This window comes from Triturus cristatus, chromosome 1_1, assembly GCF_964204655.1.
Source record: "Triturus cristatus chromosome 1_1, aTriCri1.1, whole genome shotgun sequence".
In the NCBI taxonomy this organism is placed as follows: domain Eukaryota; kingdom Metazoa; phylum Chordata; class Amphibia; order Caudata; family Salamandridae; genus Triturus; species Triturus cristatus.
In genome coordinates, this window is record NC_140579.1 from 1,029,458,892 (window position 1) to 1,029,478,346 (window position 19,455).

A 19,455-nucleotide genomic window follows, 5' to 3' on the forward strand; every position below is an offset into this window, starting at 1 on the left:
GTTACCTGGTCTGTGTGTTATCACTATTGCACATGGTCATCTAGGCTGCCAGTTTATCAAGGTGCACACTGCTTTCAGCATCATGTGTGGGATGGTCTGCCTGTGCCCTGTCCTGTACAGTCATTAGGGGGTGCATATGTGTTGCCACTGATGCTGAGTCCCAACATAGGAGTGTGAGGTTTCAAATGAACAGACGTGCTGCATGCATTACCAATGTTGTGGCCTCAGACATGATGTGCATGAGTGGGATATATGCATAGTGCCGGGACGGTTGCTCCTGTAACAGTCAGCTCATTCCAGGACCATGGAGCAATGTGCACGCTACAGTCCCCTGTCACAGCCTGCCCTCCTACTCATGTGTGTCATCCAACACTGTGCACATTCACTGTGGGTTCATAATGGCTCTGCCTCTGTGGCATTGTTCCCTGGCCTAGGTAGTAGTTTTCACATGTGTGATACATTTGCCCACTGGACAGGGATACAGCAGTTTGCTTGTGCATACTCACACTGAGCAGTGCCTGTGTGGCTATTCACAACAATCTGTTGATGTTTGTTTGTGACCAATATGTTTTGCCAGCCCTACAAGGTGATGTTGTGTTAATGAAGCTAGTTTTCAAGCACAGTTATTGTAACCCTGAATAAGAGCTTTCACTTCTTGATTGGTATCAGTCACATTGACTCAGGTATGGGTGGGTGTGCGCGGGAGGGGCGTACATGTTCAACCCTGATGTTTCATTGCCAGTTCTGACTTGTGTGTGATGATTCGCAGTACAGAAAGTCATCGTGCAGTGCCCCCGTGATGTTGGCCAGTGCTTGCTGTTGGTGCTTCATTGCCTGTGTCAGTTCTTGGCAATCATGTATCCTGCTTGGACATTTTTGGCACCTGTGTGTGGTTCAGATGCTACACAGTTGTGACTTTGTGTGCTGACATCTGTGGGTACATTCTGCCTTGCCATGAGGGGGAACCCACAGTACAGCTAGGCTTTTTTGCTAAACAATTGCAGGCCCATTAGCTTATGCATTGTCCTGGGTGAGGACATGTGTGCCACTCCAAATGACAGTCAGTAGGTCATATGTGTAGCCAACTGTGTGATCAGGTGACGGATAGCCATGTGACAAATGACATTATTCAAGTTGTTACTCTGGGAAAATGTCCATTGGCACTCACTACACCTGTCAACATGTCTCAATGTTTCATATGCTTGACCTTGTTGTTTGGTTGTGAAGGACAATGATGTGCATGTATGACAGATGTCTCCCAAGGAAGTGCACAAGACACCACCTTTACACTTTCCAGGAACACGCTGGCACATTTTAAACTAAGGCACAGTTTGAACAACACTTGTTTGGAGTTCATACATATACATGTTCCCACAGTGTGCTAGCATTTGGGTTAGTCCTTGGTTGTTGCTGATACCAACTTACGAGTGTCAAGTCATCCATCCACCCTGGTGCCATGTATATGTACTTACTGCTACGCCATTTCTGCCTAACAGTGGCTGATTTGAAGGAGTCTGGCAGCTCAGACAATGACTGTGTACATGTAGTTTGGTGTGCACCTCCTTGTGTGACTTCTGCTATACAGACACATGTGTCTTGTGTTCACAGAGTGCCACATTCACACATGCTAGACATGTCCATTTTGTAAAGGGTTGTGATTCTCCAGGAGTCACAATATATTTATTTGGGGTGTCAAAAGTACTCACAGGTCTCTGAGTGTGGGGACTCCATCTGCATTGGCATGTGGTATTTGGCCTTGGGTGCGACAATACTGTTTGTTTCCCAGTGAACAAGAGGTGGCATGCCTTCATAGTCTTGCTGTGCTCAACTGATCCCAGACACTAGCTTCTCATGATCTTGTGATTTCAAGTTATTTGCAGTTGTGTCCTAATTTTCATTGTTTGCAAGTGGCATGGTGCGTCAACCAACTGGGGAGTGCAGGGCTTACATATGTGGGGAGTATCCTAGATGTTACTCCTGATGCCTTTCCTGATATGCACTGTTGCCTATTTTGTTTCGACTCATGTGTCAGATGTATACAGGTGACTGATTTTGTCCTGTCTCTTCACCTTGCCCACAGCATCATCGGAGGGCACGGAGGGAGACACCGGCACGGACGTGGAGGAGGGATCGAGCAGTGGTGCCACCACTGCTGTGGAGTCGGTGGAATCTAGTGGCACGGAGGGCGAGGGGAGTGAGGTGGAGGACCTGCCCAGTACCAACACAGACTACGAGGCAGACGGGTCTGAGGCTGAGCTCCCAGAGGGGGCGGAGGCTGCTCCCACAGCTGAAAGCAGCAGTACATCTCTCGCCGCCCCCTCCACTCCCATCACCGCCCTCCCACTTGCTCGGGTCCCTTCTGTCCGTGCTAGGCCACACCGTGTCTCCATCGTGCCAGGCACCGCACCCCCTACCCCTGTCCCCCCTGCTGCCCTCACTGCCGAGTCTGTGGACATTCAGCGGCAGTTGCAAGTTGGGCAGACATCGATCCTGACTGTCCTCCATGGCCACACCAGACTGCTGACCCAGATGGTGTCGTACATGGAGGGCATGTAATCAGCGATGTCTAACCAACGGATGTGGCTGAGGTCCCTGGATTCGTCACTGACAGCAGTAGCGAGTCACCTGCAGCGCTGCCTCCCCCCCTACCCCTGGCCCATCCACAAGTCCAACACCCATGCCTGTCCAAAGCACACCCAGACATCCACACACACGCACCCCACCAGACACAAGCAGCACAAAACCACGTAAGGGCAAGCGCACACCTCCTGACACGCACACTCAGGGGGTAGCAGGCACACCCACTGGGTCTGGGGCACACAGGCAGGCACGCAGCCACAGTCCTCATCCACATGACTCACTCCCCAGTCCCTCCGATGTCACTCCCCTTGGCTCCCCTGCCCCAGATTCGGAGAAGGAGGCCTACTTTGCTGGGCTGGGCCTCATCCCCACTAGTTCACCTGGACACAAACGGTCACGGCACTCCACCGGTAGGGGAGTTAAGTCCCCCAGCCCGTCCACCACCTCCCCCTCCTTGGGGCCTGTTGTTTCTCCGGGTGCAGGGGAGATGCTTGAAGAACTGGCAGAAGTGTGCAGCGCTGAGCTCGCCTCCACCTTTGGCGCTGCCCCACCCCCTATGGTGGAGTCATCCGTCCCTGCACCCACAACATCTACCCTTCCCCCTCCTGTCCCTGCGGTGCCTGGTCCTTCCCCACATGATGCCCCCCCCCCCAGTCGACGACACAGTCTTGTGATGTGCAGGCAAGCTAGGGGAGACGCATGGCCATGTGTCCCCCCCCCAAGGACTGATGATATGGACTGGCCATTGGCCTTTGTGAATAGTCTCATTTACACATTATTCTTTTTCGTTGGAAAAGTCTTGCATTTCAGGTATTGATGTTGATGCTGATGCTACAGGAGTTGGGGTTGTGGGCATGTGTTATGTTTCAGGGAAATGTTGTAGTCTGTTGCTCTTGGGGTGTAACCTGGTATCTGCGTGCCATCACACGATCTCTGCAAAGATTCTTTGTCGTGTATGCTCTTTGTGTTTGGAGACATTGTCCCAAGGGGTGTTCCTTCCTCTGTGGCACCTGACATCTCCCCTGCAGAGAGTTGCACAATTGTTGTGTTGCCCTGTGTCTACATGTCCTTTATTGGTGATGGATCCCTTCAACTCTGGCCATGCCTGCTCAGCAATGTGTCCGGCTGCATCGTCTGTGCCATCCTTGGTACTCACTGTACTTGTGTATAGAGTATTTTACCATGCCTTCATGGATAAATGGTCCCTTCTCTGCACAATGCATGTGTGTAATCCCAGCCTAGTATACATATGGTACTTGTTCTGCTGGGTATTTGAACACCTGACTCACAATTGTGGCCATTGTATCTGTGGGAACTCCACCCTATTCCTTCCATGACAGACAACATCTTGGTGGCTAGCCCAGCACCTGAACATTCCTATCAGTCCTGGGATGTGCGTGACAGTGTGTGTTCTCTTTGGCTCCCTTAGTTTGTTAGGCAGTGACATGACAATACAGTCTTGTGGCATGATCTCAGTGTGTGTATTGTGCTGCATCTGCCAGGGGTGGGTATGCATGTGTTATTTGTCCTCACACCCACATGTGGTGTGTCATGCAGTGGGGGTAAGACCTCCTTCCTCCTGGGAGTGGGACACTGCTGTCAGTGATGTGTTGTTATGGCACTATCATCATTGTCCTAAGTTAGGGATACGTACATACACCCATGGAGCTGTGGTCATCAGATAATGATGTACACCCCCCCATGTCTCTGTCCACTGCTGGGAGTCCTCTGCACCCACCCCCATGTCTCTGTCCACTGCTGGGAGTCCTCTGCACCAACCCCTCATTTGTCTGTCCACTGCTGGGAGTGATAGGCACCCACCCCTCATATGTCTGGGCACTGCTGGGAGTCCTCTGTACCCACCCCTCATATATCTGGGCACTGCTGGGAGTGATGGGCACCCACCCCTCATATGTCTGGGCACTGCTGGGGGTCCTCTGCACCCACCCCTCATATGTCTGGGCACTGCTGGGAGTGATAGGCACCCACCCCTCATATGTCTGGGCACTGCTGGGAGTCCTCTGCACCCACCCCTCATATGTCTGGGCACTGCTGGGAGTGATAGGCACCCACCCCTCATATGTCTGGGCACTGCTGGGAGTGATAGGCACCCACCCCTCATATGTCTGGGCACTGCTGGGGGTCCTCTGCACCCACCCCTCATATGTCTGGGCACTGCTGGGAGTGATAGGCACCCACCCCTCATATGTCTGTCCACTGCTGGGGGTCCTCTGCACCCACCCACTTTCACCCTTGCTGTGGTACACTGCTGTCCTGGGCATACACCACCCCCAATTTACATCTGATGTGCTGCACCAAGCCGTACACCTACATCCGTGGCATGTGTACGCCTTGTATCCATCATGTATTGGGGCTGTAGGGGTACGCGTGTACGGACCGTAGCCATGCTCTGGGGGCGTGGGTACAGTCCGTACACGCGTACCCCTACATCACCACTTGAATGTTGGTACGGCCCGTACCCACGCTCTGGAGAGCGTGGGTACGGGCCGTACCACCATTGTGGCGGTGACGTAGGGGTACGCGTGGTACAACCCATACCCATGCTCTGGGGGCGTGGGTATGGGCCGTATCACCATAGTGGTGGTGACATAGGGGTACGCGTGGTACGGCCCGTACCCACGCTCTGGGGAGCGTGGGTACGGGCCGTACCACCATTGTAGTGCTGATGTAGGGGTACGCGTGTACGGACTGTACCCACGCTCTGGGGGCGTGGGTACGGTCCGTACACGCGTACCCCTACATCACCACTGCAATGGTGGTATGGCCCGTACCCACGCTCTGGAAAGCGTGGGTACGGGCCGTACCACCATTGTGGCGGTGATGTAGGGGTACGCGTGGTACGGACCGTACCATGCTCTGGGGGCATGGGTACGGGCCGTACCACCATTGTGGCGGTGACATAGGGGTACGCGTGGTACGGCCCGTACCCACTCTTTGGGGCGTGGGTACGGGCCGTACCACTAAAGTGGTGGTGACGTAGGGGTACGCGTGGTACGGCCCGTACCCACGCTCTGGGGGCATGGGTACGGTCCGTACACGCACACCCCTACATCACCACTACAATGGTGGTACGGGCCGTACCCACGCTCTGGGGGGCATGGGTACGGTCCGTACCCACACTCTGAGGGGCGTGGGCACGGGCCGTACCACCATAGTGGTGGTGACGTAGGGGTACGCGTTGTACGGCCCGTACCCACGCTCTAGGGGCGTGGGTACTGTCCGTACACGCGTACCCCTACATCACCACTACAATGGTGGTACAGGCCGTACCCACGCTCTGGGGGGCGTTGGTACGGTCCGTACCCACGCTTTGAGGGGGGTGGGTACGTCCCGTACCACCATTGTGGTGATGACGGGTACGCGTCCACGTCCACTTCCGTTGTGGCGGGACGTGGGATTGGTGGACACGCTCCCCGAAGTGACCAGACCATGGAGGTAATTGATGTGTAGGATGTATTAGTATTTTGTGGGGTGTGGGTTATGTTTCCTGCCCCTTGCACACCCCCCCCCCCCTTGGCCCCTGGGGGTTGTTCTGACCTTCTGCGGCGTCTGCGTCGGTTTCTGAACATGATGTCGTAGGCTATGAGGGCCGGGATGACGCGTAGGTTTGGGTCCATCGCTGTCCGTCGTGTACCGGTGCTCCTTGTTCGCGTCGTCCTCAATTTCCCGGCAGTTTTTGGCTCCCGTAAAAAATGCTACGTGCGAGTGACGTCGGCACGAATCGTACTTGCTGGTCCGTGAAACGCTGCCTGACTCCGTCCGGACGTCGCGTCTGCGCCGTCCAGAATCAGATTTGTATGTATTTTTCGGCCGGTCGGTGTTTCTTACGACTCGTACGGAAATGGTATTTCTGTGCGAATCGTACTTGCGAGTTTGTAAGGTGTTTTTCCCTGGTACGAGTCGGACGGAAAAAACGCTCCGTACGACCATTCGTACCCGGGTTTTACCGGATCGAAATCGGCACCAGAATGTTTTCCGTAGTAGTGACAGTACCGAATCGGTGCTAGTTGCTGCGGCAGATTACATCTGTTGTCAGGTGGACCAGGGTGGCACGGCCATCTTGGTTATGTTGGATCTGTCTGCAGCATTTGATACAGTGTTCCCCTCCTGCTTGGTGCAAATACTGCACCAGGCAGGGGTAAGGGATACTGCGCTGACATTATTGGGTTTCTTTCTCACTAATAGAACTCAGACTGTCAGTTGCGACGATATCATGGTAGAACTCTCTCGGCTACCCTATGGGGTACAGCAGGGGTCTTTACTCAGCCTCACCTTGTTTCATCGTTATGTGGCTCCATCAGCAACTCTAGTGTGGTCATTTGGTTTCCAGGTCCTGTAATATGCAGATGACACCCAGATTATCGTTGTGATATCTGATGACATGCTATCAGTGGTAGAGACATGTAAACTCTGTTATCTTGGAGATTGTGATCTGTATAAAAGAGAAAGGTCTGAAATTGAATGTGGAAAATACGGAGATCCTAATATTTGGGGCTCAGCACTCTGTGTTGTAAGAGCTGTGGTGGTCAGAGACATGTGGCCCCTTCCCCACTCTAGTTGTCACAAATCAATGACGAAATATCGAAGGTCAGAATATCGAACTAGAGAAATATCGCAGCAAGAATATCGAAATCAAGAATATCAACATCCTATCTACATTATGGTAATTACAAAAATATTGAAAAAAAAATATCGATGTCAAAAATGTATTTGTTAAAAATATCTTTTTTTTAATTAAAGAAATAATGTAAAATAAAGTAAATAATACATGTAATTAAAATAGACATAGCTAAAAATATTTTAAAATGTTTAAAAATTATAAGTAATATATATATAATTTAAAAATACATTAAACATATACATATATTATATAATTCTGTATTATTCAGGCTAAACCAAATATACAACTAATGACTCATGTAGCACAGCGTATCGACATATATGATAAGGGTTTCACGCTTTATTACTTTTAGGGTATTCCATGCTATGACTTCAAAAATGATTTATGTTTTATTTAATTGATTTTAAGGGCTTCCTCCCTCTCTCTCGATATATTTTTAATAATTGGGGCTAAATGTAAATTGATTACCAATGATCCCCCTTTTATTTATGTATGGAATCTTATGCATTATATACCACAGGTTTCTCTCGTAATTTTCGCTCACTTTGAAACTATTAGTTTTAAAAGATATATGATGAAATCATTGTATGTGTACGATAGTATTTTTTCTATATTTACCTTGTGGATTCTGATATTTTGGTGTTCTGTTTGCTATCATTCCATTGGTTGAGAAAGGAGGAAGTCAAACACTTTCCAGTATATATTATATGATAGGTTCATTGGTGGTCATGTGATCAAGGCCATGGCAATGCGGCCGAAACGCGTCATGCCATCTGATATGGAATAAACTACTTTGCACTTTATACCTACGGCGTGCTGTGGTCTGTACCCGTTTCCAATATCTGTTGGACTGTTGGGGAACCTACTTTCTACGTATATCCTTGGCAAAGTACGGCGATCTTTGCCCAACGGACCCTCCCTACAACTTCGAGGCTGACTCTTCAATGGCCGACATCGCGTTCGCGATATCTTCAATCACCCGGAAGGGATCAACTTGGAGCCAGCCCCCCGCATCAGAGTGACTACGTGTCTTTTGGATTGCGGCGGATTCTCACGGAGAGCGGAGGTCCATAAGAGTCGGAGGACGCAAGTGGACCTAGCGGCATTCGTTGAGGGTAAGCCGTACCGGATAATACCTGTCAGATACTATATACTTGCGGGTGTGGGGACAACGCTTCATATACAAATCAGGACTCTTGCTAATCTACCGGCAGTTTTTCTTGAGTGCTATACTCCAAATATTCCATACCATGTCACTAGTGGCAGACACATTGAAGAACCGAGAAACCATAGCAGATACCCTATTCGACAATCTGCCCAACAACAGCTCACTACCAGGCGACTCTATTAACCCCACTGATGTTACCGATGTAAAAACCCACCTAAAAAAAATAGAAAAACTACTACGTACAGAATTAAACAAATGGTGGGAAAAACGGTCACTAGAAAAATATAAAGAGGTGGGAAGAGTGCCACGAGGACTGAGAGTGCTTATTGCCCCCTCGTTTGAAAACCCAAACCATCTTATGCTCAAGGAATGGGCTGCAAACAACCTTGAAGCTTCAATGAACATGGTATTGATATTAATAAAATATGCAACCATTGACAGAGAGGAGATTTTGAAACAGATTGACGCTCTCAATGCAATACTGGCTATCCATGAACAACAAGATATTATCAAAAAAGCTAGAGAAGAAATTGATTCACGTCTTCAAAAATATGAAGAATCCATAAAAACACGCAAAATATACAAATTTGCCAGAGATAAAAAGGACTACGAGTCCGGAAGAATCTTTACTTTCTCACGCAAGTTTGATAATGTCAAAAAACAAGCTCTGACGCCCAAAACAACTTTACCAGCAACATCCAGTTTAAGACACCAAGAAGAAATTGAATCAGACCTTAGCTCAATCGCCAGTAGCACCTACTCAGAAGATAGCGGATCAGATATAGGACCTACATCAATTCCTAACAACATATCTCCATCTGAAGAATTGGGTTTTTTAGTGGAAGATCGCCGCCAGACCCTGTGGCAAACCACTCAATCTACGAGAGGACAAAACGAAAGAACAAATGCAGAAAACAAAGACGTAAAGCAAAAAGGAGGAAACAACAGGGGAAAATGGAGAAATACGAGAAAGAAAAACTAAACAACGATGCAACCATGGACAACACTGTGATAAATTTGACCAACATTAACCTAACGAAAGCTGAAACTAAGATACTATCTTTGGAATTGTCATTCTGCCCTAAAAGCCGTTTCAAATATGTTCAAACTCGAATAGATATTTTCAAATTCATTAGGAAATTGAAATTGCTTAAACACTTCAAACTAAATAAAGCATCAAATGTAGCTGCAAGAATAACTAATTTGGACACACCCAACATACGATTGACCACGAGTGATGTAACCAACCTCAAAACTCTATATGCCTTAGACACCAACTTGGATGATGTCGAGTGTCCAAGTCAGGAACAACTACTCAGCCTAGGCACCAGTGGTAATTCCCCTATCACGAGCCCATTTCGACCTAACTCCACATTCATCCCATTTATGCCGAAAGACGCACTGGATGTATTCAGCGATTGTGTTATTCAAGACCTCAAAAAACTCAATAAAAGGATTTTGGCTAAGAATAAACATCAATCTTACCAGAACCAGCAATACTTCACATTAATGAAAAAATAGAAAAATGAGACTGAGGTTATCATATCAAAAGCTGATAAGGGAGGCAACATCGTCCTGTGGGCTAAAAATCTGTATTTACTTGAAGCTTATCGCCATCTAGATGATGAATTATGCTATAGGAAGGCGAACTTCAATGATATAAGGAAGTTGAAAGATCAAGTCCATGGTGAACTTGGACAGTGGAAAAGAGTCGGCCTGATCAACAAAAATGAGTACAACTATCTGAAGGTTGAGTTTCCTACCACTGCGGCCTTATATTTTGTCCCAAAAGTACATAAACAACAAAATCCCATTCCGGGCAGACCTATCATCTCTGCTCAACGCAGCTTATGTGAAAACATCTCGAAGTACGTTGATTTTTTTCTACGTGAATTTGTTGAAGAACTGCCATCATACATCAAAGAAACTGGACACTTTCTCTCCACCATACAGAACATATCCTGGCAAGAGGGATATGTGTTCATTGTCATGGATATTTGTTCCCTGTACACAAGCATAGGCCATACTGATGGCTTACAGGCAGTGAAATACTACCTGGACAAGAGAAACATTATTTTCCTCCAACATAACGCCATGTTAATACGTATGATCGAACTATGTCTGTATAACAACTATTTTATGTTCAACAATGAGTTATTCCAACAGCTTCAGGGCGTAGCGATGGGAGCATGCTTCCCCCCTAGCTATGCGTGTTTACACGTTGGCTCGTGGGAGGAGCATGTCCTCAACCACACATATGGTGAAACTTACAGGGCCCATGTTATACAGTGGTGGAGATTCATTGATGATATATGTATCATTTGGAATGGCTCAATTGAATCAGCTAACGAATTCGTAAAAAAGGTTAATGTGAATGAGTTGAATTTAAAATTCACTGCTCAGATCAATGCAGAAAGAGTAGAATTCCTGGATGTAGAATTGTATGTCAGTGACAATAAGATACAAACCAAACTACATCGCAAAAGCACAGCTGGTAATTCTATACTCCATGCGCAAAGCTCCCATCCCTACCATCTACTAAAGAGTATTCCCTACGGAGAATTTTTGCGCATCAGACGTATATGCAGCTTAGAGTCTGACTGCGACATTTGTCTAGCAGAATCTTTTTCAAGATTCTTAGCTCGGGGATATAAAAGAAAAGACTTAGAACGAGCTATGGTGCAAGCAAAAATGATGAATCGTAATGCCTATCTTGCAACAGTCAGCAAAACCACTACACATACTACTACTGACAACACAAGCAGTGTACCCCACAACAAGGGGGATTTGTTGCGCTTCATAACTACTTTTAGTAGTCAAGATAAAGATATAAGGAAACTTATATATACAAATTGGCCTATAGTGAAAACAGATCTGACCATGTCACAAATGGTACCAGACCTACCCCAAATCACATTTCGAAGAGCACCATCCATGAGGGATGCCCTGGTGAAAACAAGCCCTGAGGTAACCATTACTAATACCTGGTTATCCAAACGCAAGGGTTTCTTCAAATGCAGCTCTTGTCGAGCTTGCAAATTCGGCATTAACACCTCTGAATTTGAGAGTGCATTTGATCATACCCCTATCAGTCTCAAAGGTCTGTACACATGTAAATCTGACCATGCAGTATATGTACTTGAGTGTTCTTGCAAACTCAAATATATTGGTAGCACGAAACTACAGGTATTTACCAGGATTTTACAACATCTACGTGCTATAGTCAATTCTGACTCTAGTTACCCTGTTGCACGACACTTCAAACTAGTCCATCACAATAATTTGAACGATCTAAAATACTATGTGATTGACACAGTACCAAAATTGCCGAGGGGCGGTAACAGGGAAAAACTTCTCAGACAGCTAGAAACTCAATATATACTGCTATTAGACACTAAGATGCCCAATGGACTTAATACAGGGGAGGACATGCATAACTTCTTATGATCTGAGCATTTAAGTGGATTACTGTTATCGCGAGCCATTTCAGTTTCCTTGTATCATTTTAGACCATGTATCTGTATCTTGATTTTATCTACCATTCTCCCTGTAGGTGTATTTCCTGTTTCCTTCACTTCCCTTATTATACGCTGCTAATGGGTTGCTACTTTGCACATTTTTTAGCCTTGTTAATACTGTTGCACAGGCACTTTACAACACAGGAGTATTTTTGTACTGTATTTTGCATTAGCACTTTTCAAACACTTGATTTTATAATTATATTGTAGGTTTTAATATTTATATTTGGAATTTCATCCAGTTTATAAATATCCCCCATCCTTGTTATAATCCCAATATTTATTGCACTTGCACTTCTATTGGAGAGCTATACATTGCTTAAAATTCGCAAATGCTCTATATTGATAGTTCATCCAGCTGGGGTTGTACCTACTAGCTAAATGCGTACATCTCCGATGCATTATACACATCGCTAATCAAGCTGATTTCTATTCTGCTAACTGTAGCACTATTTTAATCCTGTATTATTCAGGCTAAACCAAATATACAACTAATGACTCATGTAGCACAGCGTATCGACATATATGATAAGGGTTTCACGCTTTATTACTTTTAGGGTATTCCATGCTATGACTTCAAAAATGATTTATGTTTTATTTAATTGATTTTAAGGGCTTCCTCCCTCTCTCTCGATATATTTTTAATAATTGGGGCTAAATGTAGATTGATTACCAATGATCCCCCTTTTATTTATGTATGGAATCTTATGCATTATATACCACAGGTTTCTCTCGTAATTTTCGCTCACTTTGAAACTATTAGTTTTAAAAGATATATGATGAAATCATTGTATGTGTACGATAGTATTTTTTCTATGTTTACCTTGTGGATTCTGATATTTTGGTGTTCTGTTTGCTATCATTCCATTGGTTGATAAAGGAGGAAGTCAAACACTTTCCAGTATATATAATATGATAGGTTCATTGGTGGTCATGTGATCAAGGCCGTGGCAATGCGGCCGAAACGCGCCATGCCATCTGATATGGAATAAACTACTTTGCACTTTATACCTACGGCGTGCTGTGGTCTGTACCCGTTTCCAATATCTGTTGGACTGTTGGGGAACCTACTTTCTACGTATATCCTTGGCAAAGTACGGCGATCTTTGCCCAACGGACCCTCCCTACAACTTCGAGGCTGACTCTTCAATGGCCGACATCGCGTTCGCGATATCTTCAATCACCCGGAAGGGATCAACTTGGAGCCAGCCCCCCGCATCAGAGTGACTACGTGTATTTTGGATTGCGGTGGATTCTCACGGAGAGCGGAGGTCCATAAGAGTCGGAGGACGCAAGTGGACCTAGCGGCATTCGTTGAGAGTAAGCCGTACCGGATAATACCTGTCAGATACTATATACTTGCGGGTGTGGGGACAACGCTTCATATACAAATCAGGACTCTTGCTAATCTACCGGCAGATTTTCCTGAGTGCTATACTCCAAATATTCCATACCATGTCACTATTGGCAGACACACTGAAGAACCGAGAAACCATAGCAGATACCCTATTCGACAATCTGCCCAACAACAGCTCACTACCAGGCGACTCTATTAACCCCACTGATGTTACCGATGTAAAAACCCACCTAAAAAAAATAGAAAAACTCCTACGTACAGAATTAAACAAATGGTGGGAAAAACGGTCACTAGAAAAATATAAAGAGGTGGGAAGAGTGCCACGAGGACTGAGAGTGCTTATTGCCCCCTCGTTTGAAAACCCAAACCCTCTTATGCTCAAGGAATGGGCTGCAAACAACCTTGAAGCTTCAATGAACATGGTATTGATATTAATAAAATATGCAACCATTGACAGAGAGGAGATTTTGAAACAGATTGACGCTCCCAATGCAATACCGGCTATCAATGAACAACAAGATATTATCAAAAAAGCTAGAGAAGAAATTGATTCACGTCTTCAAAAATATGAAGAATCCATAAAAACACGCAAAATATACAAATTTGCCAGAGATAAAAAGGACTACGAGTCCGGAAGAATCTTTACTTTCTCACGCAAGTTTGATAATGTCAAAAAACAAGCTCTGACGCCCAAAACAACTTTATCAGCAACATCCAGTTTAAGAAACCAAGAAGAAATTGAATCAGACCTTAGCTCAATCGCCAGTAGCACCTACTCAGAAGATAGCGGATCAGATATAGGACCTACATCAATTCCTATCAATATATCTCCATCTGAAGAATTGGGTTTTTTAGTGGAAGATCGCCGCCAGACCCTGTGGCAAACCACTCAATCTACGAGAGGACAAAACAAAAGAACGAATGCAGAAAACAAAGACGTAAAGCAAAAAAGAGGAAACAACAGGGGAAAATGGAGAAATACGAGAAAGAAAAACTAAACAACGATGCAACCATGGACAACACTGTGATAAATTTGACCAACATTAACCTAACGAAAGCTGAAACTAAGATACTATCTTTGGGATTGTCATTCTGCCCTAAAAGCCGTTTCAAATATGTTCAAACTCGAATAGATATTTTCAAATTCATTAGGAAATTGAAATTGCTTAAACACTTCAAACTAAATAAAGCATCAAATGTAGCTGCAAGAATAACTAATTTGGACACACCTAACATACGATTGACCACGAGTGATGTAACCAACCTCAAAACTCTATATGCCTTAGACACCAACTTGGATGATGTCGAGTGTTCAACTCAGGAACAACTACTCAGCCTAGGCACCAGCGGTAATTCCCCTATCACGAGCCCATTTCGACCTAACTCCACATTCATCCCACTGATGCCGAAAGACGCACTGGATGTATTCAGCGATTGTGTTATTCAAGACCTCAAAAAACTCAATAAAAGGATTTTGGCTAAGAATAAACATCAATCTTACCAGAACCAGCAATACTTCACATTAATGAAAAAATTGAAAAATGAGACTGAGGTTATCATATCAAAAGCTGGTAAGGGAGGCAACATCGTCCTGTGGGCTAAAAATCTGTATTTACTTGAAGCTTATCGCCATTTAGATGATGAATTATGCTATAGGAAGGCGAACGTCAATGATATAAGGAAGTTGAAAGATCAAGTCCATGGTGAACTTGGACAGTGGAAAAGAGTCGGCCTGATCAACAAAAATGAGTACAACTAACTGAAGGTTGAGTTTCCTACCACTGCGGCCTTATATTTTGTCCCAAAAGTACATAAACAACAAAATCCCATTCCGGGCAGACCTATCATCTCTGCTCAACGCAGCTTATGTAAAAACATCTCGAAGTACGTTGATTTTTTTCTACGTGAATTTGTTGAAGAACTGCCATCATACATCAAAGATACTGGACACTTTCTCTCCACCATACAGAACATATCCTGGCAAGAGGGATATGTGTTCATTGTCATGGATATTTGTTCCCTGTACACAAGCATAGGCCATACTGATGGCTTACAGGCAGTGAAATACTACCTGGACAAGAGAAACATTATTTTCCTCCAACATAACGCCATGTTAATACGTATGATCGAACTATGTCTGTATAACAACTATTTATGTTCAACAATGAGTTATTCCAACAGCTTCAGGGCGTAGCGATGGGAGCATGCTTCCCCTCTAGCTATGCGTGTTTACACGTTGGCTGGTGGGAGGAGCATGTCCTCAACCACACATATGGTGAAACTTACAGGGCCCATGTTATACAGTGGTGGAGATTCATTGATGATATATGTATCATTTGGAATGGCTCAATTGAATCAGCTAACAAATTTGTAAAAAAGGTTAATGTGAATGAGTTGAATTTAAAATTCACTGCTCAGATCAATGCAGAAAGAGTAGAATTCCTGGATGTAGAATTGTATGTCAGTGACAATAAGATACAAACCAAACTACATCGCAAAAGCACAGCTGGTAATTCTATACTCCATGCGCAAAGCTCCCATCCCTACCATCTACTAAAGAGTATTCCCTACGGAGAATTTTTGCGCATCAGACGTATATGCAGCTTAGAGTCTGACTGCGACATTTGTCTAGCAGAATCTTTTTCAAGATTCTTAGCTCGGGGATATAAAAGAAAAGACTTAGAACGAGCTATGGTGCAAGCAAAAATGATGAATCGTAATGCCTATCTTGCAACAGTCAGCAAAACCACTACACATACTACTACTGACAACACAAGCAGTGTACCCCACAACAAGGGGGATTCGTTGCGCTTCATAACTACTTTTAGTAGTCAAGATAAAGATATAAGGAAACTTATATATACAAATTGGCCTATAGTGAAAACAGATCTGACCATGTCACAAATGGTACCAGACCTACCCAAATCATATTTCGAAGAGCACCAGCCATGAGGGATGCCCTGGTGAAAACAAGCCCTGAGGTAACCATTACTAATACCTGGTTATCCAAACGCAAGGGTTTCTTCAAATGCAGCTCTTGTTGAGCTTGCAAATTCGGCATTAACACCTCTGAATTTGAGAGTGCATTTGATCATACCCCTATCAGTCTCAAAGGTCTGTACACATGTAAATCTGACCATGCAGTATATGTACTTGAGTGTTCTTGCAAACTCAAATATATTGGTAGCACGAAACTACAGGTATTTACCAGGATTTTACAACATCTACGTGCTATAGTCAATTCTGACTCCAGTTACCCTGTTGCACGACACTTCAAACTAGTCCATCACAATAATTTGAACGATCTAAAATACTATGTGATTGACACAGTACCAAAATTGCCGAGGGGCGGTAACAGGGAAAAACTTCTCAGACAGCTAGAAACTCAATATATACTGCTATTAGACACTAAGATGCCCAATGGACTTAATACAGGGGAGGACATGCATAACTTCTTATGATCTGAGCATTCAAGTGGATTACTGTTATCGCGAGCCATTTCAGTTTCCTTGTATCATTTTAGACCATGTATCTGTATCTTGATTTTATCTACCATTCTCCCTGTAGGTGTATTTCCTGTTTCCTTCACTTCCCTTATTATACGCTGCTAATGGGTTGCTACTTTGCACATTTTTTAGCCTTGTTAATACTGTTGCACAAGCACTTTACAACACAGGAGTATTTTTGTACTGTATTTTGCATTAGCACTTTTCAAACACTTGATTTTATAATTATATTGTAGGTTTTAATATTTATATTTGGAATTTCTTCCAGTTTATAAATATCCCCCATCCTTGTTATAATCCCAATATTTATTGCACTTGCACTTCTATTGGAGAGCTATACATTGCTTAAAATTCGCAAATGCTCTATATTGATAGTTCATCCAGCTGGGGTTGTACCTACTACCTAAATGCGTACATCTCCGATGCATTATACACATCGCTAATCAAGCTGATTTCTATTCTGCTAACTGTAGCACTATTTTAATCCTGTATTATTCAGGCTAAACCAAATATACAACTAATGACTCATGTAGCACAGCGTATCGACATATATGATAAGGGTTTCACGCTTTATTACTTTTAGGGTATTCCATGCTATGACTTCAAAAATGATTTATGTTTTATTTAATTGATTTTAAGGGCTTCCTCCCTCTCTCTCGATATATTTTTAATAATTGGGGCTAAATGTAGATTGATTACCAATGATCCCCTTTTTATTTATGTATGGAATCTTATGCATTATATACCACAGGTTTCTCTCGTAATTTTCGCTCACTTTGAAACTATTAGTTTTAAAAGATATATGATGAAATCATTGAATGTGTACGATAGTATTTTTTCTATGTTTACCTTGTGGATTCTGATATTTTGGTGTTCTGTTTGCTATCATTCCATTGGTTGAGAAAGGAGGAAGTCAAACACTTTCCAGTATATATAATATGATAGGTTCATTGGTGGTCATGTGATCAAGGCCGTGGCAACGCGGCCGAAACGCGCCATGCCATCTGATATGGAATAAACTACTTTGCACTTTATACCTACGGCGTGCTGTGGTCTGTACCCGTTTCCAATATCTGTTGGACTGTTGGGGAACCTACTTTCTACGTATATCCTTGGCAAAGTACGGCGATCTTTGCCCAACGGACCCTCCCTACAACTTCGAGGCTGACTCTTCAATGGCCGACATCGCGTTCGCGATATCTTCAATCACCCGGAAGGGATCAACTTGGAGCCAGCCCCCCGCATCAGAGTGACTACGTGTATTTTGGATTGCGGCGGATTCTCACGGAGAGCGGAGGTCCATAAGAGTCGGAGGACGCAAGTGGACCTAGCGGCATTCGTTGAGGGTAAGCCGTACCGGATAATACCTGTCAGATACTATATACTTGCGGGTGTGGGGACAACGCTTCATATACAAATCAGGACTCTTGCTAATCTACCGGCAGTTTTTCCTGAGTGCTATACTCCAAATATTCCATACCATGTCACTATTGGCAGACACACTGAAGAACCGAGAAACCATAGCAGATACCCTATTCGACAATCTGCCCAACAACAGCTCACTACCAGGCGACTCTATTAACCCCACTGATGTTACCGATGTAAAAACCCACCTAAAAAAAATAGAAAAACTCCTACGTACAGAATTAAACAAATGGTGGGAAAAACGGTCACTAGAAAAATATAAAGAGGTGGGAAGAGTGCCACGAGGACTGAGAGTGCTTATTGCCCCCTCGTTTGAAAACCCAAACCCTCTTATGCTCAAGGAATGGGCTGCAAACAACCTTGAAGCTTCAATGAACATGGTATTGATATTAATAAAATATGCAACCATTGACAGAGAGGAGATTTTGAAACAGATTGACGCTCCCAATGCAATACCGGCTATCAATGAACAACAAGATATTATCAAAAAAGCTAGAGAAGAAATTGATTCACGTCTTCAAAAATATGAAGAATCCATAAAAACACGCAAAATATACAAATTTGCCAGAGATAAAAAGGACTACGAGTCCGGAAGAATCTTTACTTTCTCACGCAAGTTTGATAATGTCAAAAAACAAGCTCTGACGCCCAAAACAACTTTACCAGCAACATCCAGTTTAAGAAACCAAGAAGAAATTGAATCAGACCTTAGCTCAATCGCCAGTAGCACCTACTCAGAAGATAGCGGATCAGATATAGGACCTACATCAATTCCTAACAATATATCTCTATCTGAAGAATTGGGATTTTTAGTGGAAGATCGCCGCCAGACCCTGTGGCAAACCACTCAATCTACGAAAGGACAAAACGAAAGAATGAATGCAGAAAACAAAGACGTAAAGCAAAAAGGAGGAAACAACAGGGGAAAATGGAGAAATACGAGAAAGAAAAACTAAACAACGATGCAACCATGGACAACACTGTGATAAATTTGACCAACATTAACCTAACGAAAGCTGAAACTAAGATACTATCTTTGGGATTGTCATTCTGCCCTAACAGCCGTTTCAAATATGTTCAAACTCGAATAGATATTTTCAAATTCATTAGGAAATTGAAATTGCTTAAACACTTCAAACTAAATAAAGCATCAAATGTAGCTGCAAGAATAACTAATTTGGACACACCCAACATACGATTGACCACGAGTGATGTAACCAACCTCAAAACTCTATATGCCTTAGACACCAACTTGGATG